Source organism: Toxorhynchites rutilus, chromosome 3 (genome assembly GCF_029784135.1).
Source record: "Toxorhynchites rutilus septentrionalis strain SRP chromosome 3, ASM2978413v1, whole genome shotgun sequence".
Lineage (NCBI taxonomy): Eukaryota > Metazoa > Arthropoda > Insecta > Diptera > Culicidae > Toxorhynchites > Toxorhynchites rutilus.
In genome coordinates, this window is record NC_073746.1 from 318328773 (window position 1) to 318352565 (window position 23793).

General features: G+C 37.8%; 2 protein-coding genes across 18 annotated transcripts in view; one reads left to right on the forward strand and one right to left on the reverse strand.

Annotated features, from left to right (window-relative positions):
* Nucleotides 1-23793, forward strand: part of LOC129774807 (G protein-activated inward rectifier potassium channel 3-like) — a 302558-nt gene that overhangs the window by 77437 nt on the left and 201328 nt on the right. The window lies entirely within an intron of this gene.
* LOC129774809 (serine/threonine-protein phosphatase 2B catalytic subunit 3-like) overlaps nt 1-23793 on the reverse strand; it is a 184329-nt gene that overhangs the window by 14220 nt on the left and 146316 nt on the right. Inside the window, exons 1-2 of one of the 8 annotated variants that reach the window (XM_055778788.1) lie at nt 22933-23649; nt 22656-22865 (exon numbers count right to left, since the gene is read on the reverse strand). The exons of 6 other annotated variants lie outside the window; for them this stretch is intronic. The gene's annotated coding sequence lies outside the window, so the exon portion shown is untranslated. Of the gene's footprint in view, nt 1-22655; nt 23650-23793 lie in introns of those variants that run through there. One more of the 8 variants, XM_055778791.1, reaches the window with a different exon arrangement.

Sequence of the window (23793 nt, forward strand, 5' to 3'; positions counted from 1 at the left end):
ACGAAAGGAATCCACTTGAGTCATCATCATATCATGAAACTTGAATGAACAATGTTTGTGAGATAAGGGTATGTTTTTATTATAAAAGTTAAAAGGGTACATACACAGAGATTGAAACAACAATGTAGTCAATTTATTCCTAAATCAAAGCTTGTGAAGCAAATTAGTGAAATGTATCCATAAAACAACATGACAAGAAAAATACCCACTTTAAAAATTCTTTACATAAAAGTATTAGGTGTACCGGTAAGTTTCTTCGGTTTTACAACAGATGGCGTAGCTTGATTATTATTCCAGTGAATCAAATTTCCAGACATTCGTTGGAAAGCTACTGACATTGCGCGTCTTTTTCAGTATATGTCAAAAAGTTGAAGCGTAAACAACATAGTTTTTTGCCACTTCGAATATGTCGAATTTCGTACCAACGAGAGTGTTTTTGCGGGGAGTGTTACTTCATTACTTCAATATGGAGAAAAAAAGCTGCGGAAAGTCATCGCATTTTGGTGGAAGTTTATGGTGATCATGCTCCAACTGAGCGAACGTGTCAGAAGTGGTTTGCACGGTTTAAAGGCCGTAATTTTGACTTGGAAGACGAAGAACGTTTCGGACCGCCAGAAATGTTTGAAGATGAAGAATTGGAGGCTTTACTCGATCAAGATCCGTCACAAACGTAACAAGAACTTGCAGATACACTTGGAGTAGATCAGCAAACCATATCCGATCGTTTAAAAGCAATGATTCCCACTGCTCCGAAAGATCCGAAAGATAGGACATTGGGTGCCGTATGAATTGAAGCCACGAGACGTCGAACGCCGTTTTTTCACGTGCTAACAACTGCTCCAAAATCATAAAAGAAAGGTTTTTTTTGCATCGAATCGTTACTGGCGATGAAAAGTGGGTCCATTACGACAATCCTAAACGTCGGACAACGTATGGACACCCCGGCCGTGCTTCAATGATTTTGATGAAGTTAAAAATTGGATCGACTCGTGGTTAGCCGACAAACCGGCCGATTATTTCCGCAAAGGGATCCGCGAATTGCCAGAAAGATGGGAACTGTGACTAGCGATGGACAATACTTTGAATATTAAACTTCTAACCTTTTTTTGCAGAATAAAGCATTAATTTTTGAAAAAAAAGAAGAAACTTACCGCTACTCCTATTAGAAAGGTCTGTACCTAAAGGCACGGACGCAAACTTGACGCATACCTTCGAGGACATTTGCTTTTGAATTAATTTTTTAAGAAAATTTTACTCATTAAAACTCTAAATGGTGGAAAAACCGTTTATTATAGGAACTGAACTGAACTTCAAACGGGTTGTAAAGTAATTGAAATGCTTTCTATTTCAAACTCATAAACTTAAGTTTAACTTCTTGATAAGATATCGCGAACTAGTCCTATGAGAGCCTCATGTTATTTTCTTATGAGAATAAGACAGCTCTTGGGTAGACTAGTGGAAAAATCTTATAGGATTACATTAGCATGGGTTCCAGCCCATTACTCCATTACAGGTAACGAGAAAGCGAACTCGTTAGCTAAGATCGGGGCTTTGGAAGGCACAATTTTTGAGCGACAAATAACCTATCATAATTTTTTTGTACTCCTCGTAGTTATGTACTCTCCAATTGGCAACACAATTGGAGTGAAGATAATATGGGTCGCTGGTTACATACAATTAATACAATTATTCCAAACGCATGGTTCAAGGGATTGAATGTAGGTCGGTATTTCATTCGCGTGATGTCCCGCCTCATGTCTAATCATTACTTGTTAGATGCACATCTGTATCGCATTGGGATCGTTAATAGTAATATTTGCGTTTGTGGTGATGGTTATCATGACATCGAGCATGTGGTCTGGTCCTGTAGAAACTTTCATTCTGCCAGGGCTCACCTATCGGATTCACTCAGGGCATTAGGAAGGCAATCTGACTTACCGGTTAGAGACATCTTAGCTAGTCGAGACCTCAACCTTATGCTTTATCTTTACCAATTTATCAAAAGAAATGATATCTCTGTTTGATTCCTTCCCTCCTCATCAAACCAAACTCCCCACTCGCTCCATCATAGTCCTAAATCCTAATCCGGTCCAATTAATCTAGTGTTAGATTTAGTTATTATTGAATTGTTAGTCTTAATTATATAGAAAATAAGTTATATTTTAAGGTGAAATTTGACTCTGTAAACGTTAGATAATAAGTAATTGAGTCTGATTAATAAACGTTTTTGGAAAAAAAAATCGCGAACTACAGGGTGGGCCATTTAAAGTGGAAGGATTTGTTTTTGCAATAGCAAAGTAAAGAAGTGGAATTTTAATTTTTTTTTTGAAATTCATTTATTTTGGTCCAAGGAGATTTGTTCTAACTACTTTTTGATTATGATATCTCGTAAATGACCGCCTCTGGCCTTGACCGCAAAATGTGCCCTTTTTTCGGCATTTTCCATCACTTTGCCCAATGTTTTGGCCGATATGGCAGCAATTTCTTGTCGAATATTGTCTTTCAGCGCAGCCAGGGTCCTTGGTTTACCAGTGTTTACCTTGGATTTTAAATATCCCCATAAAAAAAAGTCAGGAGGCGTCAAATCAGGTGATCTCGGTGGCCAGTCATAATCGCCGTTTTTCGATATGATTCTTCCGGGGAACATTTCGCGCAATAATTTGGTCGTGGCAGCCGCTGTATGGCATGTAGCGCCGTCCTGTTGGAACCAGTAATTGTCCAATTCATTTTCACGAACGAATTATGCGTCGGAGAGTGGTTCGAGCGATGCCTAACTCTTGCGAACGATGGCGACCTGATGTCGATGGAGTCTCTGCAACACTGGCTCGAACGGCATCAATATTCTCGTCGAAACGTCTTGGTCGTTGTCTGGACAGATGACTGGCATTACCAACACTACCAGACGATATAAATTTGGCATATAATCGACATATAGTGTTGTCTCCAGGCGATGTTTTAACTTTATTTTTATTTTTCCACGCACGTTTAGTTAACACAATTGAGAAGTTATTTTGAATGTACAGCTGAACAATTTCAGCGCGTTGTTTAGGTGTGTATTGTTCCATGGTTAAAATTGTACTGAAATGACGCTTCCAACGCGGTATGACATTTGTTAATCTGACATCTCTGTCAAAAGTTATGGGGTTGCCAGATGCTTCCACTTTAAATGGCCCACCCTGTAGTATGCGTGAGTAGGTCCTTTGGAACTTCGCAATCGGCAACCATATTAATTGCAAAATTTTGGACACGTACTCAATATGATATCCTACATAATGGAGACGGGCTTTTGACACAATATGATAAGACAACAACCTAGCTAATAAATAGCTAATAAATTCTTTATCAATTTATTCTTTTGACATAGGACTACGTCTTACATTAAGGGTGCCAAACCAGAAAACAGGGCACGTTTTTATGAAATAAAGTTTACGTTAATAACTATTTTTGTTGGGAACGGATTTTAACGATTTGCGTACCAATCGAATCGAAAATTTTCTAAGATTTGTTTGATATGCTATACCTTACAATCCCATAGTCTGTATATGGTTTAAATTGATGAAAATTGGAAGCATTCCCATTTCCCCATACATTTGTTCTGTCCATTTATGTGCTTTCCCGAACAGAACTGTCAATAACGGGCAACTTATGCAGCCATTGGAATAGACACAATGAAGGGGGATAGCGAAAAGAGAATATTTGCGAAGTAAACTCAACCTTGCATAGTAAGTAAGCTGTCGCTAGCGTATAAGTATTGCATCTCCTCTGAGGAAAATTCTCAGAATCTTTCTGTGCCCGAAACAACAAAGGTCGCTTATGCTCCTTGTTTTGTGTTTTATGTTTCCTCTCGAGCTGTGAACGCTAGCGAATGTTTCACTTGAAGTGCATCTGGCATTGCAATTAACACAATCATCCGAGCCATGGCAAAGCAGGTGGGAAAGAAGAAGAGTGCAAATGGTTATAGGTCGCTTCGTGCCATCAGTGTTTGGCTTTATGTGTGTTGCTTGTTTTCGTTGCGCGAAACTTAGAACTTGTTCATTTCCTGTACATGTAAATAGTATGCCTTCGATACTTTTAGTTGCCATTCGTATTTACTTTCGTGCGCATCGGCTCATTGTGATGCAATAAGTTCCTAGCTTTGTTGATGATTTTGACCGAGAGTCGAGAAACGATTCATTTTTATCGCTGCAACTGTGTGCATCTGTTGGACGTGTGTTTGATGCTTGTTGAATGGGAATGCTTCTCGTTAAATACTCAGTGCAATGCGTGCATTGATATTAAGAAACAATTTTGACTCTCGGTCAAAATCATCAACAAAGCTAGGAACTTATTGCATCACAATGAGCCGATGCGCACGAGAGTAAATACGAATGGCATGCGTGCATTGATATTAAGAAACAATTTGCGACATATGACCAATTAGTGTGTTGTTCTCGCAAAGGCAAGAAAGAATGGTTGCTTCTCGAAATGATTCTACAAAACCACGCAAAAGACATTTTTCAATTTTCACAAACATTTCGGCAGTGGCGTTAAGTGAAGCTTTCGCACCCGGGGCAGAAGAGTTGATTTGCATCACAGTAAATCTGAAAAACACCGTTAAATTGTTTACTTATTTAACTATCTTCACTGTTTGTGTTATAATAAGAAAACTGCTGAACAAATTTCCTATCTAATGGTATATACTATAACATATATAACAATAACGATTTTTCGTGATATGCATATGATATCCCTTAATTTTTCGTCACATTTTTCGTAAAGTAACCCCCTTTACAGAAATCAAAGACGTAGTCCTACGTCAAAAACTATGTGATGATACAAACTCAATATCTTCAGTATGGAATAAATGGACCACCGTGAGCCTCAATCAACTTCTGAAGACGTTTGGGTATGCTCTCCACCAAATTCTTCAGATGTTGTGAGATGTCCAGAATGTTGATAATGCTGTGAAACGCTGCTGTGATGCTGTGAAACGAAGGAAAATGAAGCCATGATGTTTTCACCACCATGCTTTACCGTAGGCTGTAGTAGGCTGACGATCTTGTAGCTCTTCACCTTGTAGATATTTTTGGCGAACTCTAGCTGTCCTTTTTATTTCTGGGACTGATGTATGGTAGTTTACGAGCGAACTTGCTCTGCAATCCATGTTTCCTGATCCTGCGGTTAATTCGGTCGGATACTGAAAACTGGAGGTTTTCTTTGATAGATCAAATGGTTACCGAGGGACTTTTGTTGAATAAACAGATGATCATTGAATCAGTGCGATGGTCTTTTTTACGCACATCCCCCTTACGCGTTCTGTCAGCCACAGATCCGAGCTTCTGGTACTTTTCCAAAATTTCCTGTACAACTCCACTTTTGATACTATATTTTGCGGCCATTTTCCGTTGTGAAAGATTGTTTTTACAGTATTTTACCACCAAATTTCGACTGGAATTGAAAATTGTTTACAAGCAATGATTTCTTCAAGATTCAACACTCTTTTCAACGATAAGCAACTGAAGCACAGCTCGAATCGAACCTAAATGGCGCGTACAAATAGTTTTGACATAAGGCAAACCAATAACAAAGGGTGCGTCAATGTTTTTTACAAGATATTGTGAAATTTTTTTTTTCCATGTCATACCATGCAGAGAACTCGATAATTTGCGAATCAAATTGGAATTTGAATTTGGAAATTGAACTTGAATTTGAGAGGATACCTTAATAATCATCCACATGTTTCTAATCATTCAGCTATGAAAAAGTTTATGAATTCGAGTGGACTTTTTTTTTCATAGCAGGTCACTGCATGTTAATTGATGATGGTGAAGCGGGTCGAAGAGACACGCAGAACATCGTATCATGCTGCTCGTGTATATGGATAAATTAATTTTCCCACACACACACACACACACACTCACATACGGCTCGGAGACGCCAGCTATTCGTAGCCGTAGCCGGGCGAAAAGCACGAGATTATGATTATAACGCATGTAAACAATCTCGTGAATAAATAAAGACCGAAGCGACGTATGTTAAACTGATTGAGTAGACCAATGAAGGAGTAAGAGGAGCAAGGAGAAGGGGGAGCAGAGAAGAGCGCAGCTCAGGTGAGCTGCCGTGGAATTGTTTGGAACAGAAATAAGCAACAATGAGAACAAGGTCGCGCCGCTGTAAGGAGAGCAGGGGCAGAAGCAGAAGCCTCCTTCCTTGGTCGGTGAATAGAGCCAATCAATCAATCACAAGCATTATTCGTTAATATTTATTCATGTCCTCTCACGCCGGGGTTGGGCGCGACGGTCGGCACCAGAGCAAAGTATTTGCAGATGGAAAGTGGTACACAACACACAGTCCAGCCATTGTTTTCTCTCACTTTGAGTGTGTGTATGTGTGTGTACAATGGAGCAGCGGGGAACGATGGTGACACGCACTGTTAGAGGACCTCTTTTCGTTTGTTTGTTTCTGTGGCTAACTCATGCGACAACAGGGTCCACTTGGACCGTGTGTTTCGCGGCTAACCAACCATCAACGTGAGAGAGTTGATTAATTTCGCGTTTTATGGGTGGTGAAAAGTAATTTGTTATCTGAATTGTGTGTGCGAGCGTATTTTTTTATTTCTTCATCGAAACGTGCTGGCAAAGTTTATTCTTATTTTTCACACGGGGAAACGTTTGGATTGATTATTTTGTAGGAGAACTTTTCAAGGATTCCCAAATGCATATTGCGACATGGTTGTTGCCAAATTTGCTTTTTTTAGGAGTAATGGAATGGATGTCGTGGTCTACTAAATACTGATAAAATGACACTGCTTTGAGATGACGATCATAGTCAGTAACGTTGGTGTCAATGTAGAAGAAAAATATTAGATAAGGAAAGAACTCGGCGCTTCAGTGAAATATCCAGGTGTTATCCTAGATGCTAAACTCAACTGGAATGCGCACTTAGATGCAATAATCAGTAAGGCCAATACAGCCCTATGGGCATGTTCTAAAATGATAGGGAGAACATGGGGCCTTAAACCAAAAATGATAATGTGGGTCTACACTGCCATTGTGCGGCCTAGGATAACCTATGCCTCATTAGTCTGGTGGCCAAACACCAAGGAGACTGTAGCTACAAACAAGCTAAACAAACTCCAACGACCAGCATGCGTTGCAATTACTGGAGCAATGCGAAGCACACCCTCGAAGGCACTGGAGGCTATCCTTCACTTGCTACCTCTGAACCAACATGTTCAGCTAGAGGCTAAGAAAAGCGCTCTAAAGCTTAAACAATGGAAAAAAATACTAGACGGAGACAAAATTGGTCACTTGAGCATCCTGAATCTCTTACCCGTAGGACCATCCTCAGAGATGAACAGTGATTGGATGGAACCTAGGACTAACTACGACATTCCATACAGTGTAATCGAACCTTCTCGTTCAATATGGGATGAAGGCGGTCCCAGTGTTCGTAATGGTTCAATCATGTTCTACACTGATGGGTCAAAAATGGGAATCAGAACAGGTGCTGGAGTGTATGGTCCCAGAACAAAAATCTCTGTAGCTATGGGAAACTGGCCAACAGTTTTTCAAGCAGAAATAGCTGCGATAATAGAATGCTCAAATGTCTGCCTTAAAAGAAAATATAGACATGCTAACATCTGCATATTCTCAGACAGTCAAGCGGCACTTAAAGCTCTAAATGCTTTAAAATGCTCCTCAAAAATGGTCTGGGAATGCATTCTCCTCTTACGGCAACTAAGTAGGATAAGTTCGGTACAACTGTACTGGATTCCTGGCCATTGTGGAATAGAGGGAAACGAGCGAGCAGATGAACTTGCCAGGAACGGCTCAAGCTCACCTTTCACTGGTCCAGAACCATTCTGTGGAATTTCTGACTGTGTGTTGAAAGGTGAGCTGAAGAACTGTGAAGACCGGGAAGTGTTAGCCAACTGGTTGGCGGTACAACTTGACCAGTCAAAAAAATTTATCACGCCGAGTATTAAAATTACTCAACAATTGCTGAGTCTTAATAAGAAAGACTTCAGCACAATCACAGGCCTTATAACAGGACACTGTCCGAGTAAATACCATCTCAAAAACATAGGTTTAGTGCACGATGATATTTGTCGTTTTTGTAATACCGAAAGCGAAACCTCGGAACATTTGCTTTGTAATTGTGGAGCTCTAACTAGACGCAGACTTCAATACCTTGATAAGGCTATTCTGGAGCCCAAGGAAATTTGGTCTGCGTCGCCGATCAGGATTATAAAATTTATCAAACAGAGTATTCCTGATTGGCACCTATCTCGCTATAGCTTTCAGTCTACTTCTTCATCAATAAGCAGTAGGTAAGCTTGAAGTGGAGTATAAAAAAATGGGATATACCACAATAGTTCAGAATAATGGACGCAGTGGTTCACATCCAACAGGGGGAAAATAAAAAACTGGGCAACAATGTATCGGAATCGATCGAAGTCTTAATCGATATTGGGACACAGGTTTGCTTGCGAGAGGCTGCCGCTTCGGCACTACGGAAAAATAAATTCGTGATAAAAATTGCGCTTTTTTTTCCGTGTGGCATTTGTTCCTATTAGGTGTTCTCCGTGGGTACGCTTTATTCCAAGTGCACACTTTCGCTTTGCGCTTTTTTCTTTGTGATTTTTTCCGCACACGTGCGAACAGAAAGATTGCAGAAAGATCATTGCGTGAGTGCTTAGGAAATTGTTTAAATTTCCATGAAAAATTATAAAAAAATACAAAAAAATTATACTGAAAAAAGATATTTAAAAAATTGAAATTTATTTTCCTGAAAAACACATTTTTTTAATTCTCTAAAAAAATTTATGAATAGCACATACAATAACAAACAAATCATCCATACATCGGAAGATGGACACTTCTACAAGAGAAAGAAGTTTTCAAAATACAACTTTTTCATGTTATCTTTGAAAAATTATTACTAATGTTCTACTCGTAATATTTTTGTGTGTGAATTCTCGCGATTGACATGTTCTGCAGATTTTTTACTATTTAGAAAAACGTTAAGAGCATTTCAATGCCGAGAATCTCAAGTTACGACTAAACCATTGGTTTTTTGGAAGTCTCAATGCAAAAATGCATTCCATTTAAAAAAATGCATATATTTCAAAACTTAAAAAAAGGTAGGAAGTTGACGTCTTTCACTAAAGTACTTGAGGCTTTGCGGAATACACTGTATCATCATCTTGACATTACATAAAATTAGGATTAGTTGTAATTTTTTCAACCAACATGAAATAGTTGTTGTAAGAATAACTTTTTTTCTGTTGAAGTGTTCATCTTCCTGTGTACGGATGACTTGTTGGTTATCGTATGGACTATTCATATATATTTTTCTGACAATTTAAAAAATACCTTTTTAAGAAAAATGAATTTAAATTTTCAAAATATTTGTTTTGAAATGTAAATTTTGTTTTTATTTTTTATATTTTTCATGAAAACTATTTCTTATATTTTCTTCTGTGACCAAATTTTGTAAGCCTCATAGTTTTGGAAAAAAATAATTTTTGGGAAAATTAACGTAAATGGTTTTTGTTTGAGATACACCGAATTCTTTTTTTACGCGCAAAAAATCATGTAAAAAAGCGTAATTTCGATTTTTCCGATTTTTTTTTCGAAATTTCGAGTAAAAATAAAAAAAAACACGTGATTTCGAGAGAATCGCGTAAAAAAGATTGCCCCATCACCGGCGCGCGCTCGTCACAACCACACTCGTAAAATGTTTTTTCTTCTCTTTCTCTTCCCAACGAAGCAATGGTAGGCATAGCCAAAGCGCGTAATTTTAATAAAATCACGTAAAAAAAATCGCGTGATTTCGAGTAAACCGCGTAATTTCAAGTGAATATAAAAATAATAAATAATACCAACATAAAACCACGTAAAAAATCGCGTGAAAAAGAATCCAGTGTACATAGTTGTTTGAATGATCAGTGTTTTCACACCTAGTGTGTTTGAATGCAACTTGAGATGGTGCTGCCAATGACCAGTCAAGTTGACATGAGATTCATCATCAGTAATTTGCAGTAATTTGTGCTCTCGTGGTCGAGTGATTAGTGTCACACCTAACATGCCGGGGGTTCCGGTTCGATTCCCGATCTAGTCGGGGGAGTTTTTCTTCAAAGAAATTTCCTCCGACTTGCACAGTGGTATTCCAGAGCTTGCCACTCAGAATGCATTCGAGGCGTGTTATTTGGCATAGAAATCTAAACTAATACGTCTAATACGATGAGACGGCGAAGTTCCCCTAGGAACGTTAGTGCCATTTAAGAAGAAGAAGAAGAAAAATTTGCAACTTTTTGATAATCGTATCATCTTAAAGGCAATAAAACAAGGCAATAAAACAAACTGCTATAAATTATGTATTTGGGAACAACTACACCTGCACTTTCGACATATTCCGACGATTTAGGTAAAAAAGAATTGCTTTCTTGAGCCGTATTTTTCAATGCTCTTTGATCTCTGTTGAATGTTTGATTTTTTTTTCGAAGTCTGAAGTCGAAGCTCGTGAAGAAGATCCAAAAGGCGGGGGCGAATGACCTTTGGGTTAAAATCCATTAAAAAGTACTGAACAGATTCCAAATTGTATGTTTATAAAGTTCATATACCTTCTTCCTAACACGGCACATCCAACGCAACCGTTTGATGTTGCCTTTTTTGTTAACACTCCTATACTCGCGCATTGGTCTGTCAGACCGAGAAATCATTAATTCGTTCTTTTCTCAGAAAAGATCAACACTACGACTTTGCGATTCTCTCTAGCTTCGTTATTCGTCGATCATCTTCGTTTAGTGTATCGCATGTGTTGGTACAAACGGGACGTATTTTGAACACTTTCGGTCTGACACACCGACGCGAGTGTAGGAATAATTTTTTGGACAAGTGCCTTTTTTCATATTCTAGAATATTGTTGAATGAAATGCATAAATTAATGTTAGTGGCGTGAAATATTTATTGAATATAATGCATAAGATCGTTACCGGACTATTTTTATTTGATTTCAGTCCCTTTTGTAACTGGATTGAACGGATCCATATATTAACTGTTCGTCGATATATACCTCATATGTTCAAAAGCAAAATATAAATGTTCGACTTTCGTATAGTTATTCGCTAAACATAATGGCCATACATATACACACTTGTGGAAGAATTGTAAACAGTAAACTATAAACTAATCGGTGGCTTATGGTAATTTTTAACAGTTATAGTTTCGGTTTTTTTATAATGGACAATATCGACAAGAAAACAAGAGAAAGAAAAGGAAGTTTCTAGAAACCCTTTATATCATCTTTTTATGCCCTAGCTAAAAATCTATGGATGGGTTATACCTATGATATAACCGCAAGTCGACGTAGGACTGTCGTTGGCTTAGTAATTATTTGTTTTTTTTTCAAATAGCAATAATGGCACTTCGAATGCTCCTCATTGCATACGATATCGCCGCTGCACAAAGCTATTGATTAAACTAGTGGATGAATGAAACAATTTACGACTTCAATTGCAAACAAATCCCAATTTAGGTCAATTCATTCAATATGGCAGTGGTTATCGCAGCAAATAGTTATCAACATTTTGCCTAATCATCAAACGGTATGCGTAGAAGTTCAGTGAGCTGGCGACATGAAGGGGCATGCAGTCTTGAATAACCAAGCTGAAGCATTGCATTTGTACCCGCTTTTGTAGACCGTGTTAGCAAAACGCATTCCGGAGTGTAAAAATGCATGGGATTATAAAAATTACTGCCTAGATCTGGAATGCCGATCTTCCCAACTTATTGGTTTCGGAATCTGTGTTGGGGAAACATTCCGATTGGCAAAAAACGCAAACGAGTACAAAAGTACCCGCTGCTTGTATCTATTTTGCAATGCCGATTTCCTATGGCTCCATGGTTTTGAGGTCTGTGTTAGGAAAACATTCCAATTTGCAAAAGCGCAAACGAGTACAAAAGTACCAGCAGCTTGCATCTATTTTGCAATGTCGATTCCCCCAGGTTCCATGGTTCTAAAGTCTGTGTTAGGGAAACATTCTGATTTGCAGAAACGAAAACGAGTACAAAAGTACCCGCTGTTGTATCTATTTTGCAATGCCGATTTCCTCTGGCTCCATGGTTTTGAAGTCTGTGTTAGGGAAACATCCATTCATTCCTGCGATGGTACCTCAATCGCTGTTCAATTATAACTGAGTGGATTTCCGAGCGGCGCTCCCTTATATACCGATTGGTGATTTCAATAGCCTGTTTTGAAAGCAATTTTAAGGCTACTGAAACAAGTTTTTGTACCAAAAAGTAACAAGTATATAACGCGTAGACATTTTATCTTTCGAATGAAGTGTTTATAATACCATTTCGTTCAGTTGTTTAGGAGCTATTTACGCTCAAAATCTCGGTCTCCAGCGTAACGCTTTCGTTTTCGAAACTTTGATTTTACACCCCGGTATAGAAATGAAAGACGTAGTCCTACGTCAAAAGACATTAATTCTTAGTTTACCATGCATACAGAGACAAAGAGTATTAGAAATATGCAAACTTTATATTCCAGAACCTTTATCATCTGGTAATTATCTTTGATTATTTATACATTCTTCTCTTTGATAAAAGACCCGAAAACACGCAACAACTACATGAAATGTAAAAAAATATGTTTCGAGCATGCAGTTATGCTATGTTTTGATTCTTACTCCAATGAAACCACAATCGATTAATACGTTTTTATGTTATTTTATAGCTCTTTATACTTCCATGAATTATATTCAGTTGCTTACTTTTAATTAATAACAGTGAAAAATTCGAATTTCGTTATTTGCGTTGGAGTATCAAAAATTACTATGTTTTGAGAATGCTGAATTAGATGTCTATTAAACCATAATAAAGACGAAGAAAACATATTTTTGGAGTTTTTCCATTCAATCATACCCTCTTCTTCAAATAAATGCCAATAAAGCCTGAAAAATACACAATGGCAACATTACAGTTCAATTTTCGGTCTGTGACACCGTGCGCGAGTATACGTGTTATTCAGCGCGAATGGAGAAAGATTTCGCGTGATTTCGAGTAAATCACGTAATTTCAAGATAATCGCATAAAAAAATCGCGTGAAAAAGAATCCAGTGTACATAGTAGTTTGAATGACCAGTGCTTTCACACCTACAGATATATGTGTTGTGGAAATGCCCTCGAAAATTCGATCCCTCCGTGTGTTGTATGCAGGTCAAATTGCTTGTGGAATTTGTGGAGTCAAAATGAACCAAAAGGAGCACACTTCACTCGCATTCCTTCTGGTTGGATTGATGCGAATGTTTTTGAGGATTGCTTCAACATGGTTTTCTGCCATCAAATTATTACCTTAACTGCCCAATAGCGCTAGTAGGAGATAACCTTGCATCACATATAAATCCTGCTGAATGCTATCATCACACATACTAGTAATCGATTAACGGTTTTCTAAATGAATCCAACGGTACATTGGAAATTCTGGGAATCTTCGGAAACATTGGGACGTTTCTGGGCTGGTTGCGAGTCCCTTGCCCAACAATCCTCAATCAAACGATAGCCGAGGGCTTAAAAATTGCTTATGCATTCGCTCGAGACATTCAGGAACGTGCTGAATTGAATAGTAAGGAGACCTCATGGACATCGCCTGTTATTATTTTCAACGGTAAATCCGACCCATCGAAGACAATTTTTGCTGGAAACGAGGGTTAATAAGTTATTTTTATGAAGACACGGAGAGTCTAACTACGAACAAAAAACAGTAAAACAGTAGAAATACGTCTTTTATTAAGGGTGCCAAGTCAAAAAAAAGGTCACGTTTCGGAACGGATTTTGATGATTTGTATACCAATCAAATCGGAAATTCTCCAAGATTCGTTGAATATGCTATGCGTTACAATTCCCCAACCCGCAAATGATTGAAATTAACGAAAATTGGAAGCATTACCATTTTTCGATACATTTTTTCTGTACACTATTATTCTTACCTACCCGTGCTGTCAGTAAGGTTCTACTTATGTATCTGTGAGCTAAAATATTCATATACCACAAATCAAATGCGAGATGGAAAATGAAAGGTGGGAAGATTTTTAAATCTGTGACGTCACAGATTTTGTTTATGCATGTTACTTTTCTTATAATAGTCCACTACATAGGAAAAGTGTTGTGTTACAAGTAAAAATAAGCAGATGAAATGAACGAACAATTTTTTTCTTAAAAACAATGTTAGCGTTCAAAATCATAAAAGTCCAACTGACAATTTAGCAGAAACTGAAATTTCAGTACTATTGAGGTATTCTAAACATAATTTCAATTCAATTTTTCTTCTCGTTCGTCGACCAAAAACGTAAATGAACAAAGTCTGAATCACATTATCATTTGTTCCTTTAACGGAGAAACATTCAACAGTGGATGGCAAAAAATAAATTTAATTGACTCCGTATGAACTAGATTGAGACGAAAAGTTTTCCGCTTGTGTCTTAGTTTTAGACGAATGAAGTGTTCAACATCCTAATTGTGAAAAAAGTAATTACAATTACTGACAAGAGAAAAACTTCCATGAAGTTGCTCTAAAATCCAAACGTAGTAGACATTAGAATACTATTTCTGATATAAGAAGAAATCAAAGAAAAAAAAAAACATTTTAGTTTGTGACATGTTCTGTTTTTTTTATAATGCGAAAAATATATTTTGGAAATATGTAATTAGTTTCTATATACCCTCTTTCAAATTTATTTGCTGACACACTCAATGTTGTAACATTTGAGTAACTGACTGGTATGCCTGATATGTGAACTTCCAATCTTCCAGGCTACTAATACAATCAAAGTTTAACACAACCAAAACTCGCGAATCTTCCCACCTTCTATTCTTCATCTCGAATCAAATGCATCGTTCGTTCTATGAACATAGTGTTGAGAGGAAATATTGCAACTCAAACTCCTCTCGTTGATACCTTATTTGGTATGATTCGTGTTTTCTAGCACATAGTCTTGTTCCAGAAAACGCCCAGTCAACGGCTTTTATCGATGGCATTAACTATGCATTTGTTCTGTGCATTTCAACTTTACATTACTGCGAATCAGTAACGTGTAGTGGAACTGGATGAAATGATACTTAGTGTCGATTTTCAAGCAGTTTCATACTTGTGGAGAGCGTTTTTGTTTTCCTGCGCATGCACACATTGTTAGTTTTCTGCGTTGCCAAATGTAGATTGAAATGGTTATAAGAAGGCGGTTTTAATGTTCTGTTGATTATGTGTATGTGAACTGGATCGTTACCGTTATAGTTCCAAAGAGAAAAATAGCGCTCACGATGTTTGTTCATTATTCTCGTGCTCGCCGTATTATTCGTTTGAGGGACAGAATGAACCATGACTCAAATATCTTCAGCTACACAATTCTACACAACCAAAGAGAAAAATAGTGCTCATTCCACACCACTAAAACTATCTACTAAAGAGTTATTTCATAAATTTCGATTCATTCCAAAATAATACCCGAGAGGATAAACACTGAACCGATTCAGATGATCGATATATCGATATATATATAAGTTATTAATCTTTGAAAAATCATTTTTGCCCCTAATGAAAAAATAAAAAAAATACGGGTTTAATACTTTGCGATAAAGAACCAAATTATCACTTTTCACGGAAATCTGAGAACCACTATATCTGTTTGGCATGGAATGGCAGTATATGTATAACACAATGATCGTTTGACAATTTCATATATTTTTATAGCGATAAATGAATTATGTTACCAAGGCATCACGTCATAGTAAAAGGATAACGGACGGTCAGACTTATTCATTAAATTTACTTTCAACGAAGAACGTAATCTATCACAATACACGATTGAAGGTAGTCTTCCGTCAACCTTGCGGTTATATCATAGATATAACCCGCTCTTAATTTTTAATTGGAAAAAATGAAGACATGAAGAAAAAAGTTTACGGGTATGCAAAACATTCGAAAGCCTAAAAATGCATTCAAATGTAAAGATTGCATAAGACAAACCGAAATTGAATTACGATCCGTAATGTAATGTCCGGTATTCGCTCAATTAATGGAATAAAACGATTACTAAGCAACCAATAGTCGAAAAGGATGAATCATTTGCTGTGATTATTCCATTCAATAATTCAAAGTAAGAACTGATTTTTTTCAATGGTTTGTTTTGATTGCATACACTTTGCATTGTTATTATATTTCATCCCACCTCTGCAAAACTCTCTGATCTGCGTGTCTTTTCCTGTGTATTTTGCAGTATCTTATGCCATTCTTGTTACGTCGAACCATTTACATCATTTTGAGCATTCGCAGTATTTTCGTGTTTGAAGTTGAATGAGAAAGCGAAGGATTAAAAGTCGCGATTCTAACGCGCAGCGCGACTAGTGCCAAAAAAGCCCTATTGGCAAAAAGAAAATTTCATCGCAATCAAATGTCTGAGGACATGCATAAACGACACGCATGACCAAAATATTCTACGTCTTTCATTAAGGGTGTCAAATCAGAAAACAGGTTACGTTTTTATGAAATAAAGTTAACGTTAATAACTTTTTTTTTGGCGTGAACGGATTCTGGCAATTTGCATACCAAACGAATAGGAAATTCCCTAAGATTTGTTTGATATACTATACATTACAATCCCATAGTCTGTATATGGTTTAAATTGATGAAAATTGGAAGCATTCCCATTTCCTCATACATTTGTTCTGTCCATTTGTGTGCTTTCCCGAACAGAGTGCATCTTCGCTACGCTGAAACCTCATTTGTAACGATAAATATAAACAAGGAGGGGAGATAGCGAGAGGGAAATATTTACGCTAGTGTATTAGCAGTGAATCTCTGCTGAGGCAAATATTCAGCCTTTTTCCAAGCAGTTAACATTGTTTGTTTTCTGTCATCATGAAGGCTTCGTTGGTGCCTTTGATATTGCATCAGTGCATTGAACTCACGCTATGGTGAAGCAGGTGTTAAAGTTGTGCACCAAAAAATTATTTGGGGAATACCAAGTTATTCAATAAGTTATTAATAATTTAGGTTCACGAGCAGATAGAGTTCATTTCGCTTATTTAATCACCAAGAAAGTAAGTTTCGTTCTGGAATTTTGTATGTGATTTGGTTTCGCTTGCAAAACTTTCTCCACTGAGGATGACAGCTGCGCTTATCTCGAGCACGTATTGTTCTGCGAGCACAAGAATGAACCATCAAACAATTATCGTCAAATGATTCTACAATAAAAAAAAACATTTCAGCGCGACCAAACTGGTAGAATGGTTATTTCAAAATTTTCTAAGCATCATAAACAAGTTATAAACAAGCAACTTGAATTATACTACAGCGTAGTTCTACGTCAACAATGCGGCCGTGTCTTGAACACAACCTCCTCTATTTTTTTCCTTGATTTTTTACAAAAAAAAATAACTCAAAAACTATAATACCTACAAAATTTGAGTCAAAGGATGGAATATAGAAAATTGTTTAAATTTTCAGAAAAAATATCAAATTTATTTAGAAAAAAAATTTCGCCGAAAAAAAAATTTAAAAATAAAATTCATTTTTCTCAAAAATGTATTTTTTTTTTGAACTCTCAAAAAAACTCATATGAATAGCTCTTACAATGCATTTCAAGTCGTCCATACATCGGAAAATGGATATTTTTCTAACAACTACTTTCTGATGTTTTCTTTGAAAAAATTACCACTAATCCTAATTTTGTTAAGTCAAGATAGCAATATAGTGTATTTGACAAAGTTTTAGATCTTATTAAAATATGAACTTTCGTCGAAGACGTCCACTTTCTATCTTTTATAGTTTCTGGACATAGGGGAGTCAGTCTACAAAAATGTAACGATTCATTAAGAGTTTTCAAACGCATATTACTCAAAATCGTTTCAAAACTAACCCTTTTGACGAAATTCAAAGAACCACTATATCGGTTTGGCATGGAATGGCTGTATACAAAAAAAAGGACGAGACTGCACAAAGAACACCGAAATTATCTCGCATGAGAGCATCTTTAATCAAGCATTGGAAAATCATTTCAACTACTACCTTTTTGGACCCAATTTTCAAGTCAGATTATTCAGGAGTTCTCAAAATGGAAACGTCCCGACAGAAAATTTTATTGGATTATACAATAATATCTCACGAAGAATTTTCTGAGAGTAACAGCTCACTGCCGTCGTCAACACCTGTTAAATGAATCACTTCGGTGTGATTGAAAAGATTGTCCATTAGTATCAGAACTACTGTTTACATAGATGTCTCATGTTATTTGAATAATCGCATAAGTGTCTCAAGCGACAAAATCTTTGTTCATCTGAAGTGAAAAGTTCTGATCATTTCGGATATCGGATATCGCAGATATCATTATTTGAGTAACTACTGGTTCAAATTACTGGTTCAAAGTAGTTAGTACATATACAGGGCGGACTCGATTATATACAGTCTCTGATTTCTTTTCACTGTATAGATATAATCGAATCCTGTATATAATCGAGTCAAAAAACATTTTTTACTTTAGTTTTTTATGCATGTATTTTTCGTTTTTAGAATATAAAAAAAGAATTTGATTTTTGATTCAGCAAGAAAACACTTTTCTCACATGAAAAAAAATTGATCCAGATTTTCTCAGGAGATGATAAACGATCATATCACCCTAACGTTGAAAAGCTACATTTTTTCTTGAAATAAATCATATTTGAATTATAAAAAAATATTTTTTTCAAACTGTATAGAATCGAGTCCAAAATCGAATCACATATAATCGAGCCCGACCTGTATATAGTTCACAAAAAAAATGTTTTTAATAATCTTGCATATATCAATGCTTTAAAAAAAAATAATTCCGACCAGCAACTGCTGAAAATTTTTCCATGCATGATGGTTAGGGTGCCAAGAATGTATGGGAAAAAAAATCGACCCTAAAATTTCAAAAAGTTACCATATACAAAATGTTTACCACCTCGAAAAAACACACTATGCCAAATATCAGCTCAATCGGACTTAAGGAAGAGTGGCGCAAAGCGGTCAAAGTTTGAGTTTCTTGAAAATCGAAAAATCATCCAAGAGGGGGAGAAAGGAAATCGGGGTTTTCGAAAAAAAAATTGATGCCAAATGTCTTAAAATTGCATGAAACATCGAGATCTAGTGTCATCTCGAAAAAAAAAATTGTCAAAAATCGACACTCTAGGCCTTAGTTTTTTCGGAGTACGAGACGAAAAATATTGTTTTAAGCGCCAATAATAATAGTTTTCACGATTTTTCATTCGGGACTTGTTGCGAAATGTTGATTTGCACGATAATATACCATATGCAAAATATTAGTTTATTCGAACTTAATTTATTAGTGTTGCAGACGTTAAAATTTGAGTTTTTTGAAAATCGAAAAATCACCGGAAATCGGGGTTTTCAATTTTTTTTTATGCCAAATGATTTAAAATTGCACATCGAGATTTACAGTTATCTAAAAAAAATTTTTTTGTTAAAGTCCCAGTCCCAGAGTGTTGATTTTTGACAAAAAAAAACTATGGATGGGTTATACCTATGATATAACCGCAAGTCGACGTAGGACTGTCGTTGGCTTAGTAATTATTTGTTTTTTTTTCAAATAGCAATAATGGCACTTCGAATGCTCCTCATTGGATACGATATCGCCGCTGCACAAAGCTATTGATTAAACTAGTGGATGAATGAAACAATTTACGACTTCAATTGCAAACAAATCCCAATTTAGGTCAATTCATTCAATATGGCAGTGGTTATCGCAGCAAATAGTTATCAACATTTTGCCTAATCATCAAACGGTATGCGTAGAAGTTCAGTGAGCTGGCGACATGAAGGGGCATGCAGTCTTGAATAACCAAGCTGAAGCATTGCATTTGTACCCGCTTTTGTAGACCGTGTTAGCAAAACGCATTCCGGAGTGTAAAAATGCATGGGATTATAAAAATTACTGCCTAGATCTGGAATGCCGATCTTCCCAACTTATTGGTTTCGGAATCTGTGTTGGGGAAACATTCCGATTGGCAAAAAACGCAAACGAGTACAAAAGTACCCGCTGCTTGTATCTATTTTGCAATGCCGATTTCCTATGGCTCCATGGTTTTGAGGTCTGTGTTAGGAAAACATTCCAATTTGCAAAAGCGCAAACGAGTACAAAAGTACCAGCAGCTTGCATCTATTTTGCAATGTCGATTCCCCCAGGCTCCATGGTTCTAAAGTCTGTGTTAGGGAAACATTCTGATTTGCAGAAACGAAAACGAGTACAAAAGTACCCGCTGCTTGTATCTATTTTGCAATGCCGATTTCCTCTGGCTCCATGGTTTTGAAGTCTGTGTTAGGGAAACATCCATTCATTCCTGCGATGGTACCTCAATCGCTGTTCAATTATAACTGAGTGGATTTCCGAGCGGCGCTCCCTTATATACCGATTGGTGATTTCAATAGCCTGTTTTGAAAGCAATTTTAAGGCTACTGAAACAAGTTTTTGTACCAAAAAGTAACAAGTATATAACGCGTAGACATTTTATCTTTCGAATGAAGTGTTTATAATACCATTTCGTTCAGTTGTTTAGGAGCTATTTACGCTCAAAATCTCGGTCTCCAGCGTAACGCTTTCGTTTTCGAAACTTTGATTTTACACCCCGGTATAGAAATGAATGACGTAGTCCTACGTCAAAAATTTTTTTCGACATGACACTAGATCTCGACGATTCATGCAATTTAAGACATTTGGCATCAAAAAAATAAAATTCGAAAACCCTGATTTCCTTTACTCCCCCCTTGGGTGATTTTTCGATTTTCAAGAAACTCAAACTTTGACCGCTTTGCGCCACTCTCCCTTAAGTCCGATTGAGCTAATATTTGGCATAAGGTGTTTTTTCGAGGCGGTGAACATTTTTTGTGAGGTAACTTTTTGAAATTAGAGATGACCATTTTCATTGGCACCCTAATGATGGTTCATTCTGAGTATTGTTCTGAATACTGAGTAACTTTGTTAATAAAATAAGAATAAACTGAAATACTGTTAATAAATTAATGTTATGAGTTGATACTAATTCAATTTTGAAAAAAATTGGCATTCCAGTAGACAAACCTTGTTTTAACTATGGATGAAAGATGTTATTGAACTATTTTGTTAAGATGTATCTTGTGTTAAAGAAAAATTATTGATTTTTTATAATATCCGGTATGCGGCCGGATAGCAAATATTGTCCGGATAGTAACCGGATATCCGTTTCATCTCTATTGTAAACATTCATCACATTTCTACGTCAAGCTTTCTCTGTAAAAATCATCTTCTATAATTTCATGTGCAACGAATTTAAATTAACAGCGCATCGAATAAATATTAATGAATTTATTTGAAATATGCTTTATTTTTAATATTTAAAAATTGCGTTAAACACTGCCATTTGCAAACAATACTGCCACTCAGCTTTGATCGGTTTCTCAGCTGTTTTCGCAGTGGAAAAGGGAAGAGGAAGAACAGGAAGTCAGTTGTTCTGTCTGGTCTTGGTCCTCAACGGCATCTCAGTGGATTTAATTCGTCTGGGAGCCGATGTTATGATCGGCTGTGCAACACAGGGCAGAGAAGAGATTTCAAATTTGGGCCATTTAATGGGGAATAAAATTGTGTTCCGTCGCAGCGAATATTCACGACAAAACTTTCAATCATTCACACATACGGCAGTTGCCGTCACTAGCGAACCGCGAGACACTCCAACGCTCGATTGTCCTTCGCTGGCTGACAACCAAAGCGCACTGTTCGCTCGCGCTTCATTGACAGCTTTAATTTCATTAACGACTCTGTGTAGCATAGCTTGAAAAATTTCTGCCCCCACCCCTCCATCAAACGGTACCTGTCAATGGTGCCGCCCCTTCCCGCTCCTGATCCGTTCTTCTAAATACCGGGAAGAGGATGATGGGAGCAAAGGCTAAACAGTGTGTTCCGTGGCAGTCATAAATCACCCAGGTGTTGCGTTGGGGTAGAAAGGCGTGGGTGTGGGTGTAGTGGCGCGCGCGAAATTTCAGCGCGAAAAAAATACAGCTTTATTGTTGTTATTATTGCTGGTGACATTACGGGGCCCGGTGGGAACACAAAACGGTGCGATACGATAATTCACCGCTTGCTGCTGCTGCTTACATTCGCACATTGTTTGTTGTTGATGATGTTACTTTTTTTTTGCTGGGGGACACCACGTTTGCATAGGTTTTTGCTTTTGCTTGCTGCACAAAAATAGCTGCCTCTGTGTGATGTGGTCTCGTCGGGCGTGTATTGCGAGGGGGACGGGACGGATCAACAAACAAACACGCGATGCGCGGGCAATGAATGCGGACTGTTTTCTTCCCGAAACTATGCGCGCACGTTTTGCCCGCGGAGGAAACGCTAGCGCGCATGTCTGATTTGGCACAGACTTGGGATTAGGATGAGCGGAGGGGGGCAATGTACATGCAGGAGAAGGCAGGATGGGTTGAGTGGGGCTTGAAAGTGAAAACGCTCAGATTTACTCACCACCTGCTGCCCGCTCCGACCAACACAGCTGGTGAGTAATGGATGCGGGGTGGTGGTGGCAATGGTGAGATATCGGGTTCAGAGGGGGAGTTTGACAGCTAGCGTGAGCGCATGGTGAGTTATGGCGAGGTATTATACTTACTACCAAATTTATGCACGATTTGTGCCTGTTTTCCTTCGGTACATGCAACACAATCAGTCGGTGGTACTTTGTGATTGGAAGCGCTGGTAGTGGATGTTAAATTCTCGTATAAATAACAATAAAACTAATCATTTGGTGAGCTGCTTTCCAAATAGACACGCACACGAGCTGACTGACGAATTATTTGGACAATGCACTTCTTTTGGGATCCTGCGGGGTACCGAGAGATGACAGTGTTTTTTTTTTTACTCTTGTCACACTGTCCTTATCAACGTACACTTGAACTGTGGCGAGGATTTTTAGAGTGGTTCGAAGATGGCGGCAGGGTACTGATTTTCGTTCCGCAATTACTACTAATTAGGTCACAACACACAATAGCAGCTATGGTACGAGCGAATCATTTGTATAAATAAAATACTAACAAAAAAGGAAAGCAACCGAAAAAAGAAGTCCTATGTTGATAAAGAAGACGCGGGACCGGCTACAAGACACTACAAGAGGATAAATTGCACTGCCCAACCAGCGGTGTGCTCGGAGTGGATTAAGCTCTCTCAATTACGTGCTCCAACGTGGAGCTCAAAGGCCCCAACTCTCACTAGGCAGGAGCGTGAATCATGTGAGTTCCACACAGGTTCTCTCACTCGCCTGCTGCGATCATCTTGGGTTTGGTGGCGGCTTTTCATGATCCACCAATGGGCTACTCTAATGATTTACTTGCGACTCGGAATGCAAACTATCGCCTGATGATCACTACAAACATTTGTTTGGTTTCCGGTATCGAATTGCCCCTTTTGTCGGCTGGCTCCGACCGTTCTAATCACGTTCTAATCGCTGGCTCTAATTAATCAGGCTTTGCACCCTCAAACACGCTAAGCACCGATCGATGACATCAAATTGATCCCAATTAAGCAATTAGCTCTAATCTGCACAACAATCTGTAATTTTCTCGCCAAATCTCGCACTCTTGCGATCCGCCGCTGATCGCGCGCGCTGTCGTCTTGCAGCAAAATGCCGCCGTCGCCGTCGTCGCCGTGATCTGCACACAACCGGAGGCGGCGCACAAAATCTAAAATTAAATCTCCGCGATCACGAACATCACCGGGACCGGTCGGTCCGTCGAGCATCGCCATCGCCACAT